This window comes from Acipenser ruthenus, chromosome 32, assembly GCF_902713425.1.
Source record: "Acipenser ruthenus chromosome 32, fAciRut3.2 maternal haplotype, whole genome shotgun sequence".
Lineage (NCBI taxonomy): Eukaryota > Metazoa > Chordata > Actinopteri > Acipenseriformes > Acipenseridae > Acipenser > Acipenser ruthenus.
The window spans coordinates 5,944,936-5,959,296 of NC_081220.1; the positions used below are offsets into that span (position 1 = coordinate 5,944,936).

Sequence of the window (14,361 nt, forward strand, 5' to 3'; positions counted from 1 at the left end):
CAAAGCATACGGGAGTGATGAGCAAGGCGAGATGCTGCAGAACGTGATCGAGGGAGCAGAACTCATCAGAACCTGAGATCACATCTAAGAAGAAAGCAACACAGGGCAGGAAAGTCTATGTAATCGATTATGGAAGCACAGCATATGTCGTTTTGTTAGATAACACCCTGGGAGACAACAGAGCAGTGTGTGTAAATAGCTACAATGGAAACCATATACTTACGACTTAATTTTGATACAGAACTGTGGTCATGTGTAATCTGTTTTCATTATGATAAGAAAACTACAGTTCAGTGGATTATATTTGGAATCTTTGGTTCTGTCATTCAATTATTTCTCAAATAAGATGACAAATTAATAGCTCAGTTGGTTACAGTGAAAGACACCTCGAAAAGTCAGCCCTGCTAGCTCAGTCGGTAGAGCATGAGACTCTTAATCTCAGGGTCGTGGGTTCGAGCCCCACGTTGGGCGTCCTTTTTAAATACAAATTGAAGATGTTTCTTCGAGACAACGGAGCAAAGTCTGATTCTGTTCACATTGTATACAGCATTGCAACAAAATTACTTATTGGTCATTGTCAAATAGCAATTGCTATTGTAAAAAGCATGCATCGTTTATAGCTATAACGAAATTGAAATAAATAATCTTACTTTTTTGGGTTGACTTCAATCCGTTTCTTTTTTTTAGAATTGTCTTAGCATCATTCATGGAGCATCAGTTGGTATGTGCGTAATAAACCCAATCGGGCCTTGATACGATCCCCTACTGTGTGCTGAAATAAATAATGCGTTTTTCTACATTAACAAACTCAGCTTGTCAGAATGGCCGAGTGGTCTAAGGCGCCAGACTCAAGGACTCTGTCTTTCTAAAGAATTGTGTGTTCTGGTCTATGAATGGAGGCGTGGGTTCAAATCCCACTTCTGACAGTTGACTTTTACTTATTTTTAAAAATAATAAATTTCAGCACTCAATACCATTTTAATTTCCATTTTAAATCGGACTAAAATAGTGTTCCTAACACAGATTGCATTTTTGTTGTAAACAGACTACTTGTTAACGTCACTGAAAAATATTTTGTGTCCAAACATGTTATTTAACTTGATTGTTTTAAAATTCCAAATAACATATTACTTTGAAAAACATCTCCGTCGACCACTGGATCGTGGTCTCAGGCTGGGACGTGGACCATTGAGAACAGTATAAACCATCTATTACTAGACGCAGCTTACAGGAGAAATGCCCTCGTTTAACATGCTAGGATGATCGACTTCGGCATTCTCCAACTGCTGTTTACATTTTCTAACACGTTATGAGGAAGAACAATATTTTGGTGTCCAAACATGTGTTATTTAATTTGATTGTTTTAATATTCCAAATAACATATTACTTTGAAAAACATATATTTTTAAATACAGTCCTATTTGAGTATTTAAAATATGGTTATATTCAAATGCCAGAAACGGTGTGTTAATTTAACGAAGCGCCTAACGCCGCTCGGAACGTTCGCATTTTTAAATCCTAACGGTCTCTCCTCAGCTGAGCGGAATGTTCACGAGCCGGTTGCCTAGCAGCGTCTCCCCCTCCTTCTCTGCCCCGCCCTCTCGTCCTCTCTCGTTGTACCAATGCTAGGAGTTCAAATTTAGCTTCGTTATATTAGCGCAATTCTTTACTTACTTTTACAAATTAGCTTATTAGGGGCTTCGTGTTTTTAAGATGGTTCAGGTGCAGTCCGGACAGACTGACTGGAGCATCATTACAGTATACCGCACTGCGCTCAGCTCAGTGTGGCCGCTGATACACAAAATAATGAACGACTGTTTAAATAAATCACATGTATTGCTTTTTAATGCTAAATATGTATCTGGTATTCTAAGTATTATCAACAATTAATAATTCAGCTCTATTCATATTCAGAATGTAATACAGTATTAAAACTATCAAACTGACTGGAAACATGGAACACATTAATTGCGATCGATTCGATACCAATAGGATTACATAAGAGCTGTTGTGTATAGACAATGTCATAAACGCCGAAATGAACACGGACGGTCTTTATTAAGGGCTGAATCGTTTAGATGTTCGAGAGATCTAGGTGTACTGGACAAATCTACTGGATTTTTTCCAAATCGTAAGTGTACCGCCTGTGATAATACATTTAAAACTAAGAAAATGCACAAGCCATACAACGAAAAAAAAGAGTACAGTATCTTACAAGTGATTGTGCTTCAGCTCATGTCATTTATGTGATTTCTTGTCCTAGCCATTTGCAATATGATGGTAAAACTACTAGACAGTAACAATTGCGCATTAATGAGCGAACATAAAAGTTCAATTAGGAGAAAATATATTCATCCACCACTAGCTAGACATTTTGTAGATGCCAAACATTCCGTTTCAGATCTTAAATTCTGTGGCATACAAACATTTTCAAGATCGCAGTGGTGGTAATGTCACGGGTGACGAATGTGTTGATTATTATTTTATTCAGTGTTATCACTTATGATTTTTGAATTTTAATTGGATTGGTTTTCCTTTTTTGCACAGTTTGTTTATTTGAATGATTGTTTCATTTTTGAGCATTAGATGCATTTTAATGTGTATTTGTTCACTTAACCATACGTCATCCACTCTCTGGTCCAGACCTCCTCTTAGGGCTCCTGTCCAGTCGCCTGTTTGGGCAGCCCTCTCCAAAGGGTGTTGCGCTTCAGCTGAAGTCCTCAGGAGAGATCCTGATATCCTGACATAAACCACGAACGCAAAGGTTCTTGTCAGTACCTCTTTTCAAATGTCTTCAATCACCAAATTCTGCAGTCCTCCCAGAGTGAGTCTACGAGAAAAAATAACAAAACGAAACTGACACTGTCCGTGCACAAAAAAACCCCAACCACTCGCTGTCTAATCTCGTCCTCTTTATTTTCGTTTACTTCCCTCATCATCTCTCTCTTTCCTATTCCGGTATCTCCTAGTTCCATGCTCCCAGTCTCTTAGTTCCTCACCTTTTTATACCTCAAAGCCCTTCTAATTCCAGGTGTGTACAGGTACCTGCAATTGTTTGGGGCGGGACCTGAGGTCCGTGTGCACAGTGCTTGTGATAAACAAAACAAAAAATACTTTAATTACGAACTCCGTTTCACCCGTGCACCAAACAAAACAGACAAATAATAATCAACACAGCAAAAACACAGTGCAAAGCAAACAGAAAATTATGAAAATTATGAAAAGAAAAAATAAACGATCTAAATAAAATGTTCACACACGATCTAAATAAAATATTCACACAATACTAATTAATACGTGCAGAAAATAAATTCATAAACACAGGCATATGATTCCCAGCCAATACAACTCTGTTTATGCCCACGTTTCAAATAATGAAATTTATAAATGCAAATCGTATTGTTTTATGTTTTCTTTACTTTTAAAGCTGAGAATCAAACACACTTCCGACAACTTTATAGCCCTGCTGGCTACGAACAAGTATTGAGTCGGCTGTTTCCCATGACCCTGGTGATACCGCGTGTTTTCCTAGTATCAGCGTCGGCATTACCATGTGTTTGGCATGCTTGCTTTACACTCTAGCATTGCATAACAAGCTGCCATTACAGCTGGTCTTCGTGGCGCAACGGCAGCGCGTCTGACTCCAGATCAGAAGGTTGCGTGTTCAAATCACGTCGAGGTCAAAGCCGCCTTTGTTTTTATTCCGCACTATTTCATTTTTTAACGTGTTTGAATTTGACTGTTTCCGGACATTTATTTATACAATTTAGCCTATACAACATATTGATTGTATAGCGATCAAACAGATATTTATTGTATTGCGATTGTGACGCACACAAAAAGTGAGAATTCATACATGAAAAAGTATGGACACTTTATTTTTTTTTCACTTACCTGTACCTTTAAAATAGGAACACGTCAAGTCCTCCTTGAACATAAAGGAAAAGCCTAGTAAACTGCACTATTTGATACAGCCACGAGGTGGAGCAGTCTAAATGCAGGACAGCGCTATCAGTTAGTAGTGATATCGTGCTTTCTTTCAGTAGTAAAACCGAGAGACTGCAAGCAACAACTGATTTAGTCCTGTCTTTACTTTTCCTATTTTAACAGGTTAGTAAGAGTCAATATAACATTAAAACGCCATAAATCACAAGGTTAAATGCTGTAGATTATTATTCTGTGGGTTTGGTGAATTATTTTGGTGGTTTAAATATGTATTTTTAATATATAAAAGTGCACATTTTGAATCGGCCGTTATAGTGGAGATTACCACGTGGGGATAATAAGACAGATAGTGTTAGTCAGTGAAGACAAGATGGCGATTATGTTTTCAAAGTGAAACAAACTGGTTTAAAAGATATATAAAATGCTTGTGAAATACTACGTTTGAAGGTGTTCTGATAATAAATTTAAGCTCATATTATCCTGATGCCAATAATAAATGTAAACTGATATTTCTGTGATGTTTGTTATTCTGTGTTTCGTTTTGCTAATTAATAAAAGGTAGAATTTAGGCATAGTATAACGTGATGTAAATACATGTGTTGAATTACTAAGACTTATACCTTATTGTGAGTTGTATGTACTATTATTAACACTGCGTTCAGAATGCTTAGACTTGAATGATATTTGTAGTTGAACTGATGATTAATAATAGTGCAACATTGCCATGGAAGTAGTCTGAACGTGTTAAAATAGTAATAGCTAGTTATGAAGAACTAGGTAGAAAATTGGAGCAGTACAAAACTACTACAGCAACACTCACAACAGTTCGCCCTACTACAAGGGAGCGCACTAGTATGGATAGTAGTCCCAGCAATGAACATCACCAACATACTAGGAGTGAAAATACTGTGTATGCAAAAGAGATCCCATTCCTGCAGCGTAGGGAATTTAAGATACACGGGGGTCAAATAGGTGACACTACCTCTGATATTAGTTTCAACAACTTATGTAAACAAATAGGAGAGGGCGTTAAAGAGCATTACAGTGAGAGTGAGATCATTAGGAGTGTCTTTCGTATTATCAAACCAGGAAACTTTAAAGACATGCTGATAAACAAAGATGACATGACACTTACTGAACTGAAAAGTTTTCTCCTATCACACTTAAGAGAAAAGAATAGCACTGAACTTTTCCAGGAGCTGATGTGCGCTAAGCAGTATGACCATGAAACAATTTCTGTACAGAATGATTGGGTTGAAACAAAAGATCATTTTCGCTTCCAGACAAGCTGACACAGACATTAGGTATGATAACACCACAGTCCAGGGCGTGTTTTTGCACACTATCTATCAGGGGCTGGGTACAAAACATAACGATATACGAAGAGATTTAAAACCTCTTCTGTCTGATGTTGCCGTTTCTGATGAAGCACTATTGAGGCATGTAATTAAGATTACAAGTGAGGAAAGTGAAAGGCAGCGGAGGCTTGGCCAAGTCTCTCGCAACAAGATGGCACATGCACATAGTGCTCAATTAGAGGGTAATGCTGAAAAGGTAGGGAAGGAAGCTGTAGATTCCAAAAGGACCGGTAGAACTATTGAAGAATTGAGTGCTCAGGTCGCAGCCTTGGCAAGCATGATAGACACCTTGAAAAATTCACAACAATCGGGACACTCATGTCAGTGTAACGCCAGTACTTTACAAACCCTGAAGAAGGAGAGCCGTAGAGTTTGTCCAAATTGTGTGAAACAAGGCACCACTAATTGTAACCACTGTTTCTCCTGTGGAGAAGAGGGACACAGAGCGGTTGGTTGCCTCAAATCACCAGGCAAATCGGGAAACGGGAGCCGGTCACTGCGGCGGGACAAACAGTGATCGGAATAGTTGAGAAGTCCCAGCTGTGTGTTTTCTGTCAGTCCCAACCAAGGCTGAAGGTGTGCCCCAGGTGTAAGGTTTTGCTTTATTGCTCTTTCCAGTGTGAACGTGCTTATGCTTGGACACATGACCAAGTCTGTGGTAATACTGTAGCTGAAGTCTTCCCAGTAGAAGCACAGATGTGTCCTGACAGTATAGCTCAACTTGTTGGTGGCAAATGTCTGCTAAAATGCTACATGAATGGCTATGCTGTAAGTGTATTACTTGATACAGGGGCCCAAGTTAGCATTCTGGATCATGCGTGGAGGGAGAGATACCTGCCTAACCATAAAGTAAGACCGTTGGTGGAACTGATGGGAGCCGAGAGAGGCCTTGATGTGGTTGCTGTGAACGGGGAAGTGATACCGTTTGATGGTTGGATCGAGGTGCAAGTGGACCTGCCAGGAGATGGCCACTCCAATCCGTCAATTCGGGTACCTTTTCTAGTGAGTCGCATGGTGCTAGAAAGGCCACTGTTAGGATTCAATGTAATCGAGGAAGTGATTAGAAGACATGCAGGGGGAACACAGAAAGCCATGACAATGCTAGCCAACCTCCTTAGCAGAGCTATGGGAATTCAAGAAGCAGCAGCCAGTGTTATAGTAAATGTTGTACAGAACAGGTGCACTGTAGATGAGGAGTGCGCTTTGGTAAAAATAGGGAGACAGAATGTTGTGATTCCACAAGGCCAAGTTGTCTATGTTAAATGCAGAGTGCCTTTTAAGCCAGAGACCAACAAGACTGCCGTGTTGTTTGAGCCTAAAGACGAGGGTATGCATCTAGAACAATTAGACATTGTTGATGGTCTTGTTGAAATCCACAATGTAGAAGCCCCCTATATTGAGGTGCCAATTGGCAACTATACTAGACACGATATAACATTGCCTCGCCGAACAGTAATTGGGAGTATCCAGCCTATCTCTATGCTGCCTCAGACCGATGCCCAGGTTAATGATTGCAAAGCTGATGTAAATACCATTGGTATGGACTCAAAAGCAAATTTTGGGGATGATGACACTGTTTCAGCAATGACTCTATGGAACCCTCCTGTAGATCTAAGTCACCTCGACGAAGAACAGAAAGAAATGGTCCGCCAGATGCTGTATGAGGAATCTGCAGCCTTTGCACGTGATGAAGATGACATTGGATGTATACCAAGCTTACAGATGGAGATCAACTTGAAGGATGACATCCCTGTGCAGCGAACGTATGCATCCATACCAAAACCACTTTATAAAGAAGTGAAGGATTACATACAGGATCTGTTGGCAAGAGGGTGGATAGTCAAGTCCAAATCTTCTTATTCATCTCCAGTTGTCTGCGTCCGTAAGAAGGACGGAACGTTGAGGCTATGTATTGATTACAGGCAGCTAAATCAGAAGACGGTGCCAGATCGACATCCACTGCCTCGGATTCAGGATCTTACGGACACCTTAGGCGGTTACAGCTGGTTTTCTATCTTAGACCAGGGCAAAGCCTACCACCAGGGATTCATGGTGGAGGGCTCTCGACACCTGACCGCATTCATCACTCCTTGGGGGCTGTATGAGTGGATAAGGATCCCCTTTGGATTGACTAATGCTCCAGCGGCATTTCAGAGGGGCATGGAGGAGATGCTCAGCACTTTACGGGATGAGTGTTGCTTACCCTACCTGGATGATGTTCTGTGTTATGCCAAAAGTTTTGAAGATCACGTGGCTGGAGTTCGTCGGGTGCTGAAATCACTGATGAGCCATGGTGTCAAGCTGAGGCCAACAAAATGTGAGCTGTTCAAGCGAGAAATTCGATATGTAGGACTGTTAGTCTCAGCGGAGGGAGTACGGATAGACCCTAAAGATCTGGAAGCGGTTCTTAGTTTGAAAGATAAGAGGCCCAGCACAGTAGGTGAAGTCCGCCAGCTCCTTGGGTTTCTGAGTTACTACCGTACCTATATTCAAGACTTCTCCAAAATTGCAAAACCACTGTATGAACTACTTCAAGTGAAAACAACCAAGCCTGAAACTCCAACAAGAGGCTCTCTCCAAGGAAAGAAGAAAGGAAGCCAACTCTCATCAAGAGCCCCTGTTGGATGGGTCGAAGAACATCAGAGTGTGGTGAAAAGATTGGTAGATATGTTAGTCAACTCTCCTATTTTGGCATATCCAGACTTCAGCTTGCCTTTCGTATTGCACACCGATGCATCAAATGACGGTCTGGGAGCTGTGCTATACCAACGGAAAAACGGGAAGTTGAGGGTCATCGCCTATGGGTCTCGGACGCTAACACCAGCCGAAAAAAACTACCACCTCCACTCAGGAAAACTTGAGTTCCTAGCTTTGAAGTGGGCGGTCTGTGAGAAATTCAGGGACTACTTGTTTTATGCTCCCCACTTCACTATCTATACCGATAATAACCCCTTAACCTACATCCTAAGCACAGCAAAGCTAAATGCTGTTGGTCACCGCTGGGTAGGGGAGTTAGCTGATTTTAGATTTGACATAAAATATCGCCCTGGAAAAGTCAATGTGGATGCAGACACACTGTCCCGGTGTCCTCTTGATATAAACAGGTATGTGGCAGGATGTACAGAGGAGCTATCACCTGAAGTCATCCATGCAGCATGGCAAGGGCATCACATGGCACAAGGGAAGGAAGTCCCGTGGGTTGCAGTCATTAATATGACATCCCCAAGTCAACCTGAAGGACCCTGTATCAGTGGATCACTGTCAGCCATCGATCCAGGTGAACTGAGAACTGCCCAGAGAGAAGATACTGCTATTGGAGAAGTACTCCGGCTCAAAGAGACGAGCAGGACTCTGATGGGTGAAGCAAGACGTGGTGTGAGCAGCACTACTAAGAAACTCTTGCATGAGTGGGGCAAGCTCCACATTGAAGACGGACTTTTATATCGAAAGACCAACCAGAGAAAACAACTAGTCTTGCCAGGAAGGTTCAAACAGATGGTCTTGAAGCATCTTCATGATGACATGGGTCATGTCGGGACAGAAAGGGTCATAAGTCTGGCCAGGGACAGGTTCTATTGGCCATATATGAAGAATGACATTGAAGAGTATGTGACAAGACGATGTGCCTGTATTAAACAGAAAAAGCCTACCACCCATGTGAAAGCACCTATGAGAAGTATCACTACCACTTCACCCTTCGAGCTTGTTTCGATTGATTACCTCCACTTAGAACCTAGCAAAGGAGGGTTTGAATACATCTTGGTAGTAGTGGATCACTTTACGCGATTTGCACAGGCTTATCCTACTAAAAACAAGTCAGGCAAAACTGCAGCAGAGAGAATTTTCAGTGACTTTATTCCACGCTTTGGATATCCATCTAAATTACACCACGACCAGGGACGTGAGTTTGAAAATGAACTATTCCGAACTTTACGTCAGCTTTCCGGTGTGGGACATTCAAGAACAACACCATATCACCCGCAAGGCGATCCGGCTGAAAGATTCAACCGGACGCTGCTACAGATGCTGAGGACGCTTGAGGAGAAAGAGAAGGACCGGTGGAAAGACCATCTTCCACAGGTTGTTCATGCCTATAACTGTACCAGACATGAGGCAACTGGTTATTCCCCATTCTACTTGTTGTATGGTCGACACCCCCGTCTACCAATTGATCTGCTGTTCGGATTAGGGACAAGAGAAGAACAGGATTCGGCACAAGGTTATGCAGAAAAGTGGGCTAAAAGGATGACAGAGGCATATCAGATCGCTTCTGAAAATAGCAGACACTCAAATGCAAAGGGAAAGAAATACTATGACCGGCAGGTGAGGGGAGTAGTCCTTAAGCCTGGAGACAGAGTGCTTGTGCGAAACCTGAGTGAGAGAGGTGGCCCAGGAAAATTAAGATCCTATTGGGAGAAAACAATTTACAAAGTAAAAGAACAGATCAATGACAGCCCAGTGTATAAAATCCAGCCAGAGTCTGGTGAACCCCGGATCCGGATTTTACATCGGAACCTGTTATTACTAGTGAATGATCTTCCTGTAGAGTTACCATCACAGCAAACACAGAAACCACTGACTGAACAACGGAGAAGGAAAATAAGAGATAGAGGAAATCAAGAAGCGAGAAAACTGACACCGAGTACTGACACATCTGATGATGAGGAAGACACGAACACTCAATACTGGCTGAGGTTTCGAAGAGATCAAGCACCGCAAGGTAATAGGACTCAGAAAATGAATGAACATGGAAGCATCATGTCCAGAGAAAACCTGGTGAGGAGAGCGTCATTACAAGAAAGGTACAATGCAGAGATGAAAGAGGCAGAACCAGAACAGGAAGGACAGTCTGATGGAGAGGACTTCCCAGCTCAACCTGAACTGTTAGATGCAGGAAGTGACCATGATCACGAGGGAAGGCCCAAGTCCCCAGAAGACAGGCAAAGCAGACCAGTGCCATTGTCTCCACATGGAAATTGTCCAACTGATCAAGTAAGAAGATCCACTAGGGAAAGAAGACCTAGACAAGTCTTCACTTACAATCATTTGGGACAGCCATCATTTCAGCCACAAACCATGGTTAATGCCATGGGTCTAGCTCACTACACTGTTCCATCCCTACCTGTTTGGGGAACTGCACCGTACCAAACACGCTATTACAATACACTGGTATCAGTTCCATTTCCTATTAGTGTATACTAAAGTAAGCTAAAAGCATCAGCAATTTTCAGTTTCTCTTTTTCACTATAAGATTTGTAAATAAGTTAAAACTGTTCAGTAATGTCAGGAGCCATTTATTTTTGTCAGGGAGCGTGTGACGCACACAAAAAGTGAGAATTCATACATGAAAAAGTATGGACACTTTATTTTTTTTTCACTTACCTGTACCTTTAAAATAGGAACACGTCAAGTCCTCCTTGAACCTAAAGGAAAAGCCTAGTAAACTGCACTATTTGATACAGCCACGAGGTGGAGCAGTCTAAATGCAGGACAGCGCTATCAGTTAGTAGTGATATCGTGCTTTCTTTCAGTAGTAAAACCGAGAGACTGCAAGCAACAACTGATTTAGTCCTGTCTTTACTTTTCCTATTTTAACAGGTTAGTAAGAGTCAATATAACATTAAAACGCCATAAATCACAAGGTTAAATGCTGTAGATTATTATTCTGTGGGTTTGGTGAATTATTTTGGTGGTTTAAATATGTATTTTTAATATATAAAAGTGCACATTTTGAATCGGCCGTTATAGTGGAGATTACCACGTGGGGATAATAAGACAGATAGTGTTAGTCAGTGAAGACAAGATGGCGATTATGTTTTCAAAGTGAAACAAACTGGTTTAAAAGATATATAAAATGCTTGTGAAATACTACGTTTGAAGGTGTTCTGATAATAAATTTAAGCTCATATTATCCTGATGCCAATAATAAATGTAAACTGATATTTCTGTGATGTTTGTTATTCTGTGTTTCGTTTTGCTAATTAATAAAAGGTAGAATTTAGGCATAGTATAACGTGATGTAAATACATGTGTTGAATTACTAAGACTTATACCTTATTGTGAGTTGTATGTACTATTATTAACACTGCGTTCAGAATGCTTAGACTTGAATGATATTTGTAGTTGAACTGATGATTAATAATAGTGCAACATTGCCATGGAAGTAGTCTGAACGTGTTAAAATAGTGATGCTAGTTATATAATATGTATATGGAGAATGCATAACTATAGAAATGACACAGACTATCCATTGTGGAATGCTTCTTTGTTGTGATTGTCATGTTTTATTTTAATAGACTACAGCTGAGATAGCTATTGAATACCAATATGAAGACTATCTCAAAAGGCTTGTTATTTGTTATGATTATTATTGTTATTCTCTGCACTTCTTCAATGAAGTAATGGATTGTTTTATGTTCTAAACTTTCAGTAGTAAAACCGAGAGACTGCAAGCAACAACTGATTTAGTCCTGTCTTTACTTTTCCTATTTTAACAGATTAAACACTTTATCTTCTGTTTATGGACTCTCTGCCCGAGACCCGTAACACGATTCATTTTTATGTTTCATTTGATACAGCACAAGAAACTAAAGTGAATCCGAAATTACTGTTGACCAGTCTTCAATGACACAGTTGGGTAATAAAGTCATATTAACACTTCCTTGCATGAGATAGTGAAAATGTGTGTAACCTTTCAGTAAGTATTTTAAATTCATTTGGGAAGGTTTAAGATTGTGAAGAAGTTTAAATATGCTGCGTATTTGCGCATTGGGAACTTTGCATAATGACGATTTTATTATTGCCACTTTCTTGCGGACAGTAGTCAGGGTGATGATACAAGACCAGAGCCAATAAACCTGTTATTTGCTTGTCCTTTCACTACCATATTCTATTGTGCTTGTTCAGAATACGCGTGAATCCTGAAAACATCTCGTTAATATTTAAACAAAGCCAGCAGTCACTTTATTGATCACCCTGTGGATTAACCGCTATTGGAATACAGATGATTGTGTTAAAGATGTTAATAGACTTTCTATGTACACGTTTTAGAGCTAAGCGTTTCTTGAGGCAGTTCAAGCGCGGCACTTTCAGGCAACCAGTTCCAGTGTTTGCCTTTTGGACTTACTCTGGAAGTAATACAAAAAAAAAAAAAAACATTTGTTGAGAACCGCATTTGGGAGAAAACTTAACAGTTTCGAAAAGCATTTGTAAAGGCTTCGGATTCTATTATGGTGTTGCCGAGCTGTTGAACGTTTTTCATTACAGGTTTACTGGATTGCCAAAAAGAATGCTATCTCGAAACGTCAGTCTTGTCACGCCGAAATAGCTCAGTTGGGAGAGCGTTAGACTGAAGATTTAAAGGTCTCTGGTTCGATCCCGGGTTTCGGCAAACAACAAGACGATATTGGGTTTGTATTATTTTGAACTAAAAAAACAGAGCACATTTATTCTTCAGCGTAATTGGATGAAATAACAGCGTATCAGAGTGCCATTTTCTAATGTGATTAAAAAATGCAAAAAACATCGTCCCTGGGTGGGCTTGAACCACCAACCTTTCGGTTAACAGCCGAACGCGCTAACCGATTGCGCCACAGAGACCAACCTGTTAAGCAGCCAAAGCATACATGAGTGATGAGCAAGGCGAGATGCTGCAGAACGTGATCGAGGGAGCAGAACTCATCAGAACCTGAGATCACACCTAAGAAGAAAGCAACACGGGGCAGGAAAGTCTATCTAATTAATTATGGCAGCACAGCTTATGTCTTTTTGTTAGATAACACCCTGGGAGACAACAGAGCAGTGTGTGTAAATAGCTGCAATGGAAACCATATACTTACGACTTAATTTTGATACAGAACTGTGGTCATGTGTAATCTGTTTTCATTATGATAATAAAGCTACAGTTCAGTGGATTATATTTGGAATCTTTGGTTCTGTCATTCACTATCTTCTCAAATAAGATGACAAATTAATAGCTCAGTTGGTTACAGTGAAAGGCACCTCGAAAAGTCAGCCCGGCTAGCTCAGTCGGTAGAGCATGAGACTCTTAATCTCAGGGTCGTGGGTTCGAGCCCCACGTTGGGCGTCCTTTTTAAATACAAATTGAAGATGTTTCTTCGAGACAACGGAGCAAAGTCTGATTCTGTTCACATTGTATACAGTATTGCAACAAAATTACTTATTGGTCATTGTCAAATAGCAATTGCTATTGTAAAAAGCATGCATCGTTTATAGCTATAACGATATTGAAATAAATAATCTTACTATTTTGGGTTGGCTTCAATCCGTTTCTTTTTTTTTAGAATTGTCTTAACATCATTCATGGAGCATCAGTTGGTATGTGCGTAATAAAACCAATCGGGCCTTGATACGAGAACCCTAGTGTGTGCTGAAATAAATAATGCGGTTTTCTACAATAACAAACGTAGCTTGTCAGAATGGCCGGTTGGTCTAAGACGCCAAACTCAAGGACATTGTCTTTTCAAAGAATTGTGTGTTCTGGTCCCTGAGTGGAGGTTTGGGTTGAAATCCCACTTCTAACAGTTCACTTTTACTTATTTTTAAAAGGAATAAATGTGTTCATTTTACTATAAAAGATTGTTTTAAGGAAATCAACAGCTAATACCAAACTCTTGTCAGCACTCAATACCATTTTAATTTCCATTTTAAATCAGACTAAAATAGTGTTCCTAACACAGATTGCAATTTTTGTTATAAACAGACTACTTGATGAAGTCACTGAAAAATATTTTGTGGCCAAACATGTATTTAACTTGATTGTTTTAATATTGCAAATAACATATTACTGAAAAACATCTCCGTCGACCACTGGATCGTGGTCTCAGGCTGGGATGCGGACCATTGAGAACAGTATAAACGATCTATTAGTGGATGTAGCTTAAATGAGAAATGCCCTCGTTTAACATGCTGGGATGATAGACTTCGGCATTCTCCAACTGCTGTTTACATTTTCTAACACGTTATGAGGACGAATACAAAGTTTGACACTTTCCTTGTAAGTGGGGGTAAGCACAAGTTATTTTCAGATGTAATGTCT

General features: G+C 40.2%; 5 non-coding genes across 5 annotated transcripts; 4 read left to right on the forward strand and 1 right to left on the reverse strand.

Moving 5' to 3' along the window:
* The first annotated feature begins 398 nt into the window (after nt 1-398).
* trnak-cuu (transfer RNA lysine (anticodon CUU)) lies at nt 399-471 on the forward strand. Its single transcript has one exon. It is a non-coding gene; the product is annotated as a tRNA-Lys (tRNA).
* A 344-nt stretch (nt 472-815) lies between these two features.
* Nucleotides 816-926, forward strand: trnal-caa (transfer RNA leucine (anticodon CAA)). Its single transcript has 2 exons — nt 816-853; nt 881-926. It is a non-coding gene; the product is annotated as a tRNA-Leu (tRNA).
* Nucleotides 927-12,620: 11,694 nt separating this feature from the next.
* Nucleotides 12,621-12,693, forward strand: trnaf-gaa (transfer RNA phenylalanine (anticodon GAA)). The gene has a single exon. It is a non-coding gene; the product is annotated as a tRNA-Phe (tRNA).
* A 135-nt stretch (nt 12,694-12,828) lies between these two features.
* Nucleotides 12,829-12,902, reverse strand: trnan-guu (transfer RNA asparagine (anticodon GUU)). Its single transcript has one exon. It is a non-coding gene; the product is annotated as a tRNA-Asn (tRNA).
* Nucleotides 12,903-13,316: 414 nt separating this feature from the next.
* trnak-cuu (transfer RNA lysine (anticodon CUU)) lies at nt 13,317-13,389 on the forward strand. Its single transcript has one exon. It is a non-coding gene; the product is annotated as a tRNA-Lys (tRNA).
* Nucleotides 13,390-14,361: the final 972 nt, after the last annotated feature.